Raw genomic sequence first — 12,057 nt, 5'->3', positions numbered from 1 at the left:
AGGTTGCAATACTAAACACAAATATTTAAATTTAAATAACAAATTTCCAGGTTGGTCTTTCCCCCATTAGTAAAAGTCTAAAAATTTTGGCAAAAAAATGTTATCAGTATATCACCAAGTATGATCTCCAGAGTTACTGCATTCAACATACTGAAATATTTAGTAAACATATAGTTTCTGAGTCCCATTCCAAAGGTAATGAATTAGAACACTGGGGATAGAACAGGGAATTTTTATTTTTAATTAATTAACTCTCTGGCCTATTCTTTGAATATTCTTTGAATTTCAATATTCATTGAAATTTCAGGCTTCAGATCGTGTTGTGTGCAAAGAAATAGTTTGACTACATAAGATATTTACGTATCATTTGGTGAAGAAAAATCACAGGCTTTAAAAATGTATTTTCACAACACAAACTTCTTATAATCTGATATGCTTTACAGTATAATATAGAGTTAAATAAAAGCTCAAATTTGTTAACTTTGTTTTAGACAGCTATCTGCAAAACACACTGTCATTTTTATGTTCAAATGAGGATTTTAATCCTCAAAAAGAAATGAAACCTATGCATTTATAACCCAGAGTTTTCATATTCTCATATTGTTATTTTGTTTTGTTTTGTTTTTCCTAAGGTAAAGTTAAAACAAAATTCTAAGCAATTAGAATTTTTAGTAAAAGTTTCAGAGAATAAAGCCTGGGGGCTTATGACGTGGTTTTATGTATTCCTATTGCCAAACTGCAATTTTCTTCCTCAAAGTAAAACTACTGAGTTTAAACATTACGGTGACTGATGATAATTAGAGCTTTGGTTCCCAGATATTTTCTAAATAGAAAATTTCAGAAGATATTTTACAATATCTATTAAGAAGGTTTATTGACAGTTTTCAAGATATAGTAAATGCTGTTTTATCATCTATTCCTTTAGTGGATAGGTTTTGTTTTGGAGGGAAGGTTTTGTTGTTTGTTTATTTCTTGGTAAGGCCAAACTAATTCCAGCCACTAAGGATATTGATAACAATAATAAATTTAAATCAGAAGGACTTTAGCATGAAATACAAACTTACTTCAGACAAGTGGTGGTATTAGCCTTATAGAGAAGATACTGGAGATTCCAGTCATGAAATAAGTTATGATAAAGTTTTAGAAATTAACTTAGAGTGAAACTAGAACCTAGTCATAAAGTATGCCATAAAATTGGATGAATTATATTACCTTAGTGTGCTCTCATGCACAAAGCCTAAATTTGTCTATTGTCTCAGCTTCCATGAGAATATCATTCATCTGCAGTAGTATCATTAGGTGGCAAGGAGCCCAAACTTTGGAGTTAAAGCCCGAGATCTGCCCCTAACTAGCTCTGAGGTCTTGAGAAAGTGACTTACTCTCTTTTAACCTCAAATTCTTTATTTATAAAATGGGAATAATAAGAGCTCTAACTCACAGACATGTTGAGCAACAAATAAAATAATATAAAATATTTGCCAGAAAGCCTGGCACATAGGAAATGCTCAATAAAAGTTAGCTGAACATTTTCCCTTGATTCTTTCATTTTCTCTAGTTTTTCATGGCATATTATGTATTTTTGAGTCACTCCAGAAATAGTCAAAGCAGAAAAATATGTCAATAACTTAAAATTTGTTTTTAGCAACCCATTATGTTTTTTGTCATTTCCATTTATTTGTATTTTCCCCACAAAATATCTGCTCTCTCTGATGCTTTCCAATTATCTATGCCCAATATTATATCCTCCACCTGAATTTACCTCCCTTTCTAAGCATAGAAAAATGTTCTTTCTATTTTTGTCAGTATCTTCCCAATGTGTCATTCCCAAACAACTTCATCATGAAATATTAAAAGGTGATAATGTTAACACTTGTAACACTTGTATAAGCATGTATTCAAAGGCATCCTTAGAAAAAATGTCCCCTTCACTACTCAAATATCTCCCTCTCACCTTCTTTTATCCCTGGGTCTTCGACCTCTTGCTGCCACATAATCTTTCATCTCTGGGTACCCAAGTCCTCTCCATCCTTCAAATACACATTTCCAAACCTGCTATCATGAATTTTCCCTGACCATTTTCCTCAAAAGGAAAATTTACTCTTTGAAGTATTATCTGAATTTTTCAAATATGTATTTAGTCTTTAAATTATTTCTAACCTTGTTACATAACAATTCACTTTTTCCCCTTTCTCTAGATACAGTTTATTGAATGCAAAAACTCTTATTTTTTGCTTGCAGAATCTATTCACAGTGTTCACTGTAGTAGAAGGACATTACTTTGACTCCTAACTTGTCTGTCTCTTAACTGTTTGATTTCACACAAGTTACTTAAGCAATCTGAGTCTATTCCCTTACCTACAATATAGGGACCCCCATACTGGCAGGGTGATGATAAAGACAATTAAGTGAGATAGTGTCTGTAAACTGCCTCACACATAAGAGGCACACAAAAAATTGTAGCTTTTACTGTAATGATCATAGATAATGCTCATTTACAGTTGTTCATTTGATTTTTTGGCTTAGATGAAAGCAGTAACTTTAATATTCAGAATCCTAGTGTAGGAGATTAGAAGAGTTATCTTTGGATAGGCAAGTTCATTACAGAATTGTGTTAAATAAAACCATAACATGACTACCCAGTCTGAGTAACACGTGTCAATCTAGGATTAACTTGACTGCTCCAAAATGACAGCATATTTGTATCATTTTTGAGATGATGACAGTGAATGATACATGATGATGCAGAAAACTATATGTCACTAACACTGACTTCAATAAAAATGTTGAGTCAGTTGTCTCTCAACAAATTTAGTAGTCTATTTTTTAAGGTCTTTTTTAATTTAAAATTATAATTTTCAATGTTTCTATTAAATCTTTTCTTTTGATGTTAACATATGGCTCAAGTTATCTTTTACCTCTAAGCCAGCCTAACCATTTAAAATTATTTTACATTTCTTTGACATCAGTTAATATTATGAACTATCAAAAAGAATAATTCTTCTGAAACCTCTAATAGCAAGACAAATTTTTATTTTGTATATTATATTTGGGGAATATACAAAGTGCTTTGAAGAACTTGTGGTATAATTAAAAGTGTCTTTTCAAAGATCATCATTTGCTCAGTTTAAATGATATGTCAATTCAATCTGTCATGAGTGGAGAGTGTTCTTACTTTATACTAAATTTAAAAACAACTTTTTCATATTACAAAACAAAACTTCACTGTAAAAAAATATATTTATTGATTTCTGGTTTCCAGTTCCACATGTAGGAAACTTGAAAGTTGTCACTCTGCCCTAACAAGTAAAAAGCTGAACAGACTGAAAAATCAACAACTCTTCTTGGCTCCATAATAGAGGGGAGGACACAGGGCAAACTGCCACCCAAGATTGGAGAGAGAGACAGGTGAGTACAGGAAGTCAGGTGAATACTGTAGCAGAGGTTTAAGAGCAGAAACCAAGGGAACCAGGACCAGGAGAGGAAAACATGATGGTAATTGACAGATTGCTGGAGGCTCAGTGTAGATAAGTCTGAGAGTTTAAAACTCCAGGGGGAATCCAGTCATGAGGAGGTCCCCACAGTATTGTATTACATACAGGAGCATAACCTGGTTCCCACAGTAAATATCTGAGAAAAATCCACTTGCACTTCTAGCAGGGCAAGGGGAAAGGGAACTAGTTTGAAATGTAACAGAGTACTCTGTAATAACCAGAAATTACAGACCAATGTTTCTCATGAACACAGATATAAAAAACTTCAACAAAATATTAGCAAATCATATCCAACAATCTATAAAAAGAATTATACACTACAGCCAAGAAGGATTTATCCCAGGTTTGTAAGACTGGTTCAACATTTGAAAATCAATTAATGGAATCTATTACTAAATAGCTAAAAAAGAGAAGCACAGGATCATATCAATAGATATATAAAAAAAATTTAACAAAATCCAATACCCATTCAAGATAAAAATTATAAAAGGGAACTTCCTTACCTTGATAAAAAAAATATCTGCAAAAAACCAATAGCTAACATTATACTTAAGCAAATCAAAGCTTTCCCACTAAGATAAGGAAGAATGCAAGGCTGTCTCTTCTCACCACTCCTTATCAACATCATACTACTGGAAGTACTACTTAATGAAATAAGACAAGAAAAGGAAATAAAAGGTATATAGATTGGGAATTAAAAAATAAACTGACTGTTTACAGATGGCATGATCATCTATGTGAGAAATTTGAAAAAATTAACAAAACAAAAAACCCTGCAATTAATAAGCAATTATAGCCTGCCCTTTCCCTGTCTACACTATCCCCCAGTCATAATTATTATTCTGATTTTTATTCCCATAGATGAGTTGTACCTGTTAACCTCATATAAATGAAAGCATATTATGTATTCATTTGCACCTGGTTTCTTTCACTCAGCAAAACATATTAAAAATGTATTCATGTTTTTGCATGTATCAGTATTTTGTTCTCCTTATTGCTGAGTAATTATAGCCCAGAGTATGAATATACCACAGTTTATTAATTCATTTTCATACTGGTTAACATTGATTGTTTCCAGTTTAGGAATTTGCCCTTTAAATTGCTTGGCACTTCTGCTAAAAATCAAATGACATTATCTGTCTCTTTCCAGGCTTTCTATTCTATTTCATTGAATTATTTATCTATCCTATGCCAAAAACACTCTTGTCTTAATTACTCTAAGTTCATAGTAAATCTTGAAATGTGTTCGTGTGCATTTTTCATTTTTCTTCATGATCACCTTGCTGTTCTGGGTCCTTCACATTTTCATATTTATTTAGGAGTCATCTTGTCAATTTCTACAAGTTGGGTGATATATGTCCTATTTCACACAGCACAGTCCCAGTTTATTCCTGTTGTTTTAGCTTAATTAATCATCCACCCATATATCACCCTGCTGGGTTTTTATTGTGATATTGAATATGCAAATCATCTTGGAGTGAATTAAGATCATAAGAGTACTAAGTCTCCAATCTCTGAATATGGTATATCTTTCCGTTTGTTCAGGTCTTCTTTAATTTCTCTCAGCAGTGTTTTCATTTCAAGTGTCCTCACTTTACACTAGCTTCCTGCATTTTTACCATGTGTGGTGGTTTTAAAACATGTCCACAAATTCTTCACTACTCCTCACTCCAAGAGTTGAGATTAATTCCCCTCCCTGGAGTGAGGTCTGGGTTTAGTGAGTTGCTGCTAATGAACAGAATATGACAGAAGTGATGGTGTGTAACAAAAGGACTTTGCAGCTTTCTTCTTGTATCTCTTAGATCACTTGCTCTGGGGAAGGCCTATTTACAAGTCCTGAAGATACACATGCAGGCCTACAAAGAGGTCTCATGGAAAAGACCAGAGGCCTGCCAACAGCTGTGCGAGTGAGCCATCCTGGAAATGGATCCTGCAGCTCCAGTCAAGCCCAGATGATGTTGCTCTGGCTGACAGCCTGACTGCAGCGTTGGGAGGGGAGGACCCTGAGCCAGAGCCACCCAGCTAAGCCACTCTTGAGTTCTTGACCCACAGAAACTGGGAAATGATAAATGTCTGTGCTTTAATCTGCTAACCTGTCATAGAGTAATTCGTTATTATAGATAGATTATAGATTATAGATTCGTTATAATAGATAACAAATACATGTATAAAAATGAAATTTCATGTGTGTGTGGCAGGGGGGCTGGTTGTATTTAAATATTAATAGTATTAAGTTACCTGGTTGGTGGGAATATGAACCATTTAAATATTACATTTTACATTTCTATGTGTGAAAAATACATAATAAGTAAAATGGAAAAATAAACCTTGACACATAGTCCTAAGAATTCTGTCACCAAAACCAAGGAAGTTATTTTGCAAAGCAAAAAAATTATAAACTACTTACTGGTCTTTATCACAGTGTTCTCTCAGTGATGAGACATTATCATTAGGTCAAATTTGTAATAATAATAAACAGAATAGTCGCATAATTTAAATTTCAATTGTCCTTAGTGAAAAATCCTTTCTCAAATGTTATTGCAAGTTTTATATTATGCAGGTTTTTCTTGGTTTAGGGAGCAAGAAATTTTATTGGTCTTTACAGTTGCTCTAAGATCCATAGCAGTAGAGCAGGCAAGGTACAAAATATATACATACTAGGATATGTGAAGTGAGACAGTCTATAAAAATAGCATGCTGTCATCTGCCTTGTGGCTCTGTACACTTTATCTTATTTTAAGGGCATACACACTTGTGTATAGTCTGAAATTGACATTTTATATCTTATTATATATATACACATATATATTCATATACATAATTTTAAACTATTTTTCATCCAAGCTTTGTAACATAGCAGGTACTAGAGGAAGGTGGAAGAAAGAATTAAATGACTTTGATCAAGTAATTCCAGATTTAGTAGAAATTCTGCAAACAGGGTGATCATATAATTATCACCTATTCCAAGACACTTTTGAGAGTGAAGGGGGATGATTAATTAAGCTAAAACAGCAGGAATAAACTGGGACTGTGCTGTGTGAAATAGGACATATATCACCTTATCTTTGAAGCTTGAAAAATATTTATCCAGAAAGTAAGAATATTTTACTTTTATCACCTCTCCTCTAAAAACTCCAAGGAGCTCATATCTAAGATCACTTCTACAAATTTGATGATAGAATTTAGTCCCTATTTAGATTTGCCAATTGTAACACACATTTAATGAGATTGATCTTTTTAGTATGGTTATAAACAAAATAACTGTCATCAAAATTAAGTACAGCCCATATTTACAAATGAAACCTCTAAGAGCTTTTCGGCAGTTTTGAAAACTAATATCCCTGCCAGAGAATATTACAGGGAATGTAATACTGAAGATTGGTACAGCACTTGAAAAGTATAATTATAGTTGTTAAATACCATGAAATCTGAGCCAGGAAAGTGAGTAATCTTGTGAATAAAGATGCTATAAATGTGATAGAACTGAAATGAAGAGTAAGAAAAATGGATGGGACATCAGAAGAAAGCCAAATAGGAAGAGAGATGTGACGCTTGTTAATAAACGTGCACTCACACACACACAAACTCATCACTGAGTTTCCTGTGGAAAATATTACTTAAAGTGCCACCTGGTAAGCATAAAGTACAATTTCACTTCCACCATCCACCACTTTTTCTTCTAACACAGATATTTGAACTGTTTAAATGAATTTACTCTCTACTATTTTGGGTGAGTCTATCTAGTATAATTCTATTATGAAATCATAGTTCTTTTTTATATTTAGCAATAAAGCATTTTGAAACTATTTAAAAGCTATTCTTGAAGGTTTGTGATAGCTTCCAGTTGGCAATTGCATTGAAATGCTTTTTAGGTACCATTCGGGTTACTATATGGATTAAGGCCAGCTCCCACTGAGATGGTGGAATTTGAAAATGCAGACTAAATCTGAGAAGATTATTGTGGTGCACTCTTCTTTCCAGGAAAGCAACGCTAATCTCCCTCACCAATAGGAGATTGATATGGGTTAAGATGGTGACTATGGTGGGCAAGAAATATACATTAAATTGAGAATATGAGTTGATAGACATTTCTGGAAACCGATCTGTACATAGATTCAAATTTTCACATATAGATAACATTAGATGTAGAATTGCATTTTTTAGGAAATTGTTATAAGGTAAATAATAGGTAAATTGCAAAAACACAAACAAATTAGGACATATTTGTAACACTTTTGACAATAGTGATAATTAGAAACAACCCAAAAATCTAGCAATAAAGGTATGATTCAGTTACAAATGATAATGTATTACACTGAGAGATGTCTACAAAGTATTGTTAAGGAAGAATTCAGGTTCAAGTTTGTATGCTGGTGTGTGAATGCATGTGAACACCATTATTTCTCTCAGTAATAAACTGACACATTTACTTCCTGTTCTATCAACTATAAACACATCACCTAGCTTCCTATCTTACCCTGATGACATGAGCTGCCATTCCCTGGCCTTTTGCCCACTTTTCACCTCCCCACTGTCGTCTGCATTTCTACTTTATCAAGGATGATAATATTTATGTTCTGTTTTATAAGTACATCTAATTGTTTTACATTTGTCTTCACTGAAAAACAATAGTGCTTGTACTATTATGTCTTTGTAATTACAGGCTCTGCTTGAACAATAATTCAAAATCATAAAAACTGCAAACACTATAATATATTATTGTTTTTCCTGGCATGTCTAATGCTTTGTAAATTGCCTCTCTTTCCCCTTGCACCCTTTTCATATCCTCAGTACCGTTATACTTTACTACAACTCTCTTCTAAACTCCCTCTCTTCCTTCCCCTCGTAGAACTCCCTGCAGGCATCTTGGGTTCTTGCCTCCATCCTGGAGGGCTGCTCTCTAGAAGTACTAAACAGTGCTCTTCCTGGAACTTCAGGTCCCTGCTCTCCTGCATTGCATCATCTCTTTCTGAATGTCATGTCTTTCCCTTTTTATGCTAATGTTTTGGAAAATGTCTTCAATTAATTTTCTAAGGAAAGGCACTTAGGAAGTAAAGTTTATGAATCCTTGAACATGTATTTTGTATTCAGTTCTCAGATTTTATTTATTCCTAGGGGATTTATTTTCTTTTTACTTTTATTAAGTAAAGGGAAAAGGAAATTCACCTACATAATACAAAGGTTCCAGTTTGATCAAATTCCACAAAAACCTTTCCCTCCTATGTGATAAGTGCTGCTGCCTCTATCAGAGCAAACTTACTCTGCTTCCCAAATCCACAGGGGACATGTGAGAAACACCTCCTCACAGAGCTGGCTTACACTGTGGTGCACACGCTCAATTCCTGCTCTGTCCCAAAAGGTGAGGGCAGAGGGCGTGATGGTTCTCACAGAACTACTTTACAAATAGACTTGGGTTGACTCTTCAGAGGAGTCTCTTACGACACTTTTTAAAGAGATCTGGTGGGAATGTAAATTGATACAGCTACTATGGAGAACAGTATGGAGGTTCCTTAAAACACTAAAAATAGAACTACCATATGACCCAGCAATCCCACTACTGGGCATGTACCCTGAAAAAACCATAATTCAGAAAGAGTCATGTACCACAATGTTCATTGCAGCTCTATTTACAATAGCCAGGACATAGAAGCAACCTAAGTGTCCATCGACAGATGAATGAATATAGAAGATGTGGCACATATATATCATGGAATATTATTCAGCCATAAAAAGAAATGAAATTGAGTTATTTGTAGTGAGGTGGATGGACCTAGAGTCTGTCATACAGAAAGAGAAAAATAAATACGGTATGCTAACACATATATATGGAATCTAAAAAAAAAAAAAGATTCTGATGAACCTAGGGACAGGACAGGAATAAAGACGCAGACATAGAGAATGGACTTGAGGACATGGGGAGAGGGAAGTGTAAGGTGGGATGAAGTGAGAGAGAGGAATGGACATACATACACTACCAAATATAAAATAGATAACTAGTGGGAAGCAGCTGCATAGCACAGGGAGATCAGCTCTGTGCTTTGTGATCACCTAGAGGGGTGGGATAAGGAGGGTGGGAGGGAGACACAAGAGGGAGGGTATGAGGATATATGTATGCAATAGCCGATTCACTTTGTTATACAGCAGAAACTAACACAACATTGTAAAGCAATTATACTCCAATAAGGATGTTATAAATAAATAAATAAATAAAACTACTAGTAAATTAAAAAAAGAGAGAGAGAGATCTGAGCAGAAAGTAGGTCAAAGGGCCATGGAAGCACTGCTGTGTGTCAAATGGAATTTCCCTGTTTGCGGAGTCATGGCGCCTAACAGAATCTGATCAGGCATTGTATGAAGACAAGGACACACTAGCACTGTGGCTTATCCAGTTAGTGTGGAGAAAGAGTCCTGGCATGGCCAAGAGTTCATAGGTGTGGACCCAAAAGTAATCTCGCTAAGCCTGGATTAGGTTGGCTGGCAGCATTTTGTGTCTGTATCCATCATAGAAGGAAAGAGCAGTGGTGAAGCAGAGCATGGGAATGCCTGTCTGGACACCAGTACTGATTGCCTGCCGTTGGGAGTCCTGGCAGTTTCCACAGCCGACTTAAAGAAGTCATCTAGTAGTAGATTCAGAAGCCCTGGGTTTCGATCAAATGCATCTTTTATCTTTCCTAGGAATACACTCCTGCTGATGCAGCACTCCCTCCACATCAGGGCAATGCCACCATAGTTGAGCGTCCAGCCAAATTCAGTGGCTACCTGTCCTAGCAACATAAAGCCCTGAGTATAAGTGATGATCTTGGAAGCATAGAGGGCCTTTCGAATGCCCCCGGGAATGATTCCTTATCTCCTTCAAACTGGATCTTTTGAGGTCCCTTCAGCTTTCTGCTGGCTTGGATCCTCTCATCCTTCAGAGATGATAAGCATCGAACAAAGACCGCTTCTCTGATGAGGGTGACAGAGACACCGTACTCCGGGGTTGAGATGGTGGTCAACTTCCCAGTGCCCTTCTGCCCCCGCACTGTCCCTGATCTTTAACAGCAGGTATTTTCCATCGGTCTTGGAACTTTAAAATATTGGCTATGATTTCAATCAGGAATGACTCTAGCCCTCTCCTATTCCATTCCTCAAAAGCCTTTGCCATCTCCTTGTGCTCCACACCCAAGATGTTTTTCATCAGGTGGTAGGCCTTGCAAATCAGCTGCATGTCTCCATACTCTACCCTGTTGTGCACCATCTTCACAATGTGTCCTGCCCACTCATCTCCCACCCAGTCACACCAGGGTCCTCCAGTCCCCACTTTCACAGCGATGCCTTGGAAGATTGCCTTGATGTGGGGCCAAGCCTCCTTATTCCCTCCCTGCATAAATGATGGGCCATACCATGCCCCTTCCTCTCCACCACTAACTTCACTCCCCACAAACAAGATTCTCTTGGCCTTGGGGTCTCAACACTGTCTTGTGGTATCCTTGTATTTAGAGTTTCCTCCATTGATGATGATGTCACCAGTGTCCAACAAGGGTACCAGTTTTCCAATAAAATCGACAGCCAGGACAGTCTTCACAAGCAGGATGATTCACCAAGGCTTCTTCAGCTTGGAGACCACCTCCTTCAAGGAGTGAGCACCAACCACCTTGGTGCCTTTCGCCTCATTGGCCAAGAAATCATCAACTTTGGAGACTATCCTATTAAAAGCACAGACCACAAGGCCATGGTCATTCATATTCAAAATTAAGTTCTGCCCATGACAGCCAGTCCAATCAGGGCAATATCAGCTTGGGCCATTGTAGTGGCAGCAGGGCGGGCTGGAACAAGGAGAGGCAAGGCACAGATGACCCTCCTTAGGTATATTTTTAATATATTTTTTTCATTCCTTCATAATTTTGGAAGCATTTTTATTGAGAGACTGAATATACAAGTAGACAATGCCCAGACCATATATAAAAATAAAACTCTGACATAGAGAACAGACTTGTGGTTGCCAGTGGGGAGATAGGGGGAGGGGGAGGGTGATTCAGAGTTTGGGATTATCAGATGTAAACTATTATATATAGAATGGATAAACAATAAGGTCCTACCGTATAGCACAGGGGACTATACTGAATATCTTGTGATAAACGACAACAGAAAAGAATATAAGAAAAGAATGCATATATGTGTATAAATGAGTCACTTCGCTTTACAGCATAAATTAACACAACATTGTAAATCAACTACACTTCAATAAAATAAATAAATAAATAAATAAATAAAATAAAACTCTGACCCCAAATCTGTGGCAACCAGCTTAGGAAATGAAGCCATTATCTAAAGAGCCAGGAAACCAGCCTACTATCTACAAGTCAGACTTGTAGGTCAGATCACTGTCTCTAACAAAAAATCCAGGAAGATCAATCAATAAACCCTTAAAAAAAATTGACCCAAAATGGCCAGAATTTGATTAACAACTGACAGCTTCTCTAAGTCTTGTTCCCACTTTCAATTTAGTGCCAACCAGAGAAAGCCAAATACACACCTAACCAATCACATGGGATGCCCTGCCTCTAGCAAGCCCACCTACAGATTT

General features: G+C 36.1%; 1 pseudogene across 1 annotated transcript; it reads right to left on the bottom strand.

Moving 5' to 3' along the window:
* Positions 1 to 9,831: 9,831 nt before the first annotated feature.
* LOC307193393 (6-phosphogluconate dehydrogenase, decarboxylating-like) lies at positions 9,832 to 11,276 on the bottom strand (annotated as a pseudogene). Its single transcript has one exon. The product of its transcript is annotated as a 6-phosphogluconate dehydrogenase, decarboxylating-like (transcript).
* Positions 11,277 to 12,057: the final 781 nt, after the last annotated feature.

This window comes from Stenella coeruleoalba (genome assembly GCF_951394435.1).
Source record: "Stenella coeruleoalba genome assembly, chromosome: 10".
Taxonomy (NCBI): Eukaryota; Metazoa; Chordata; class Mammalia; order Artiodactyla; family Delphinidae; genus Stenella; species Stenella coeruleoalba.
This window is presented reverse-complemented; position numbering and strand designations above follow the sequence as displayed.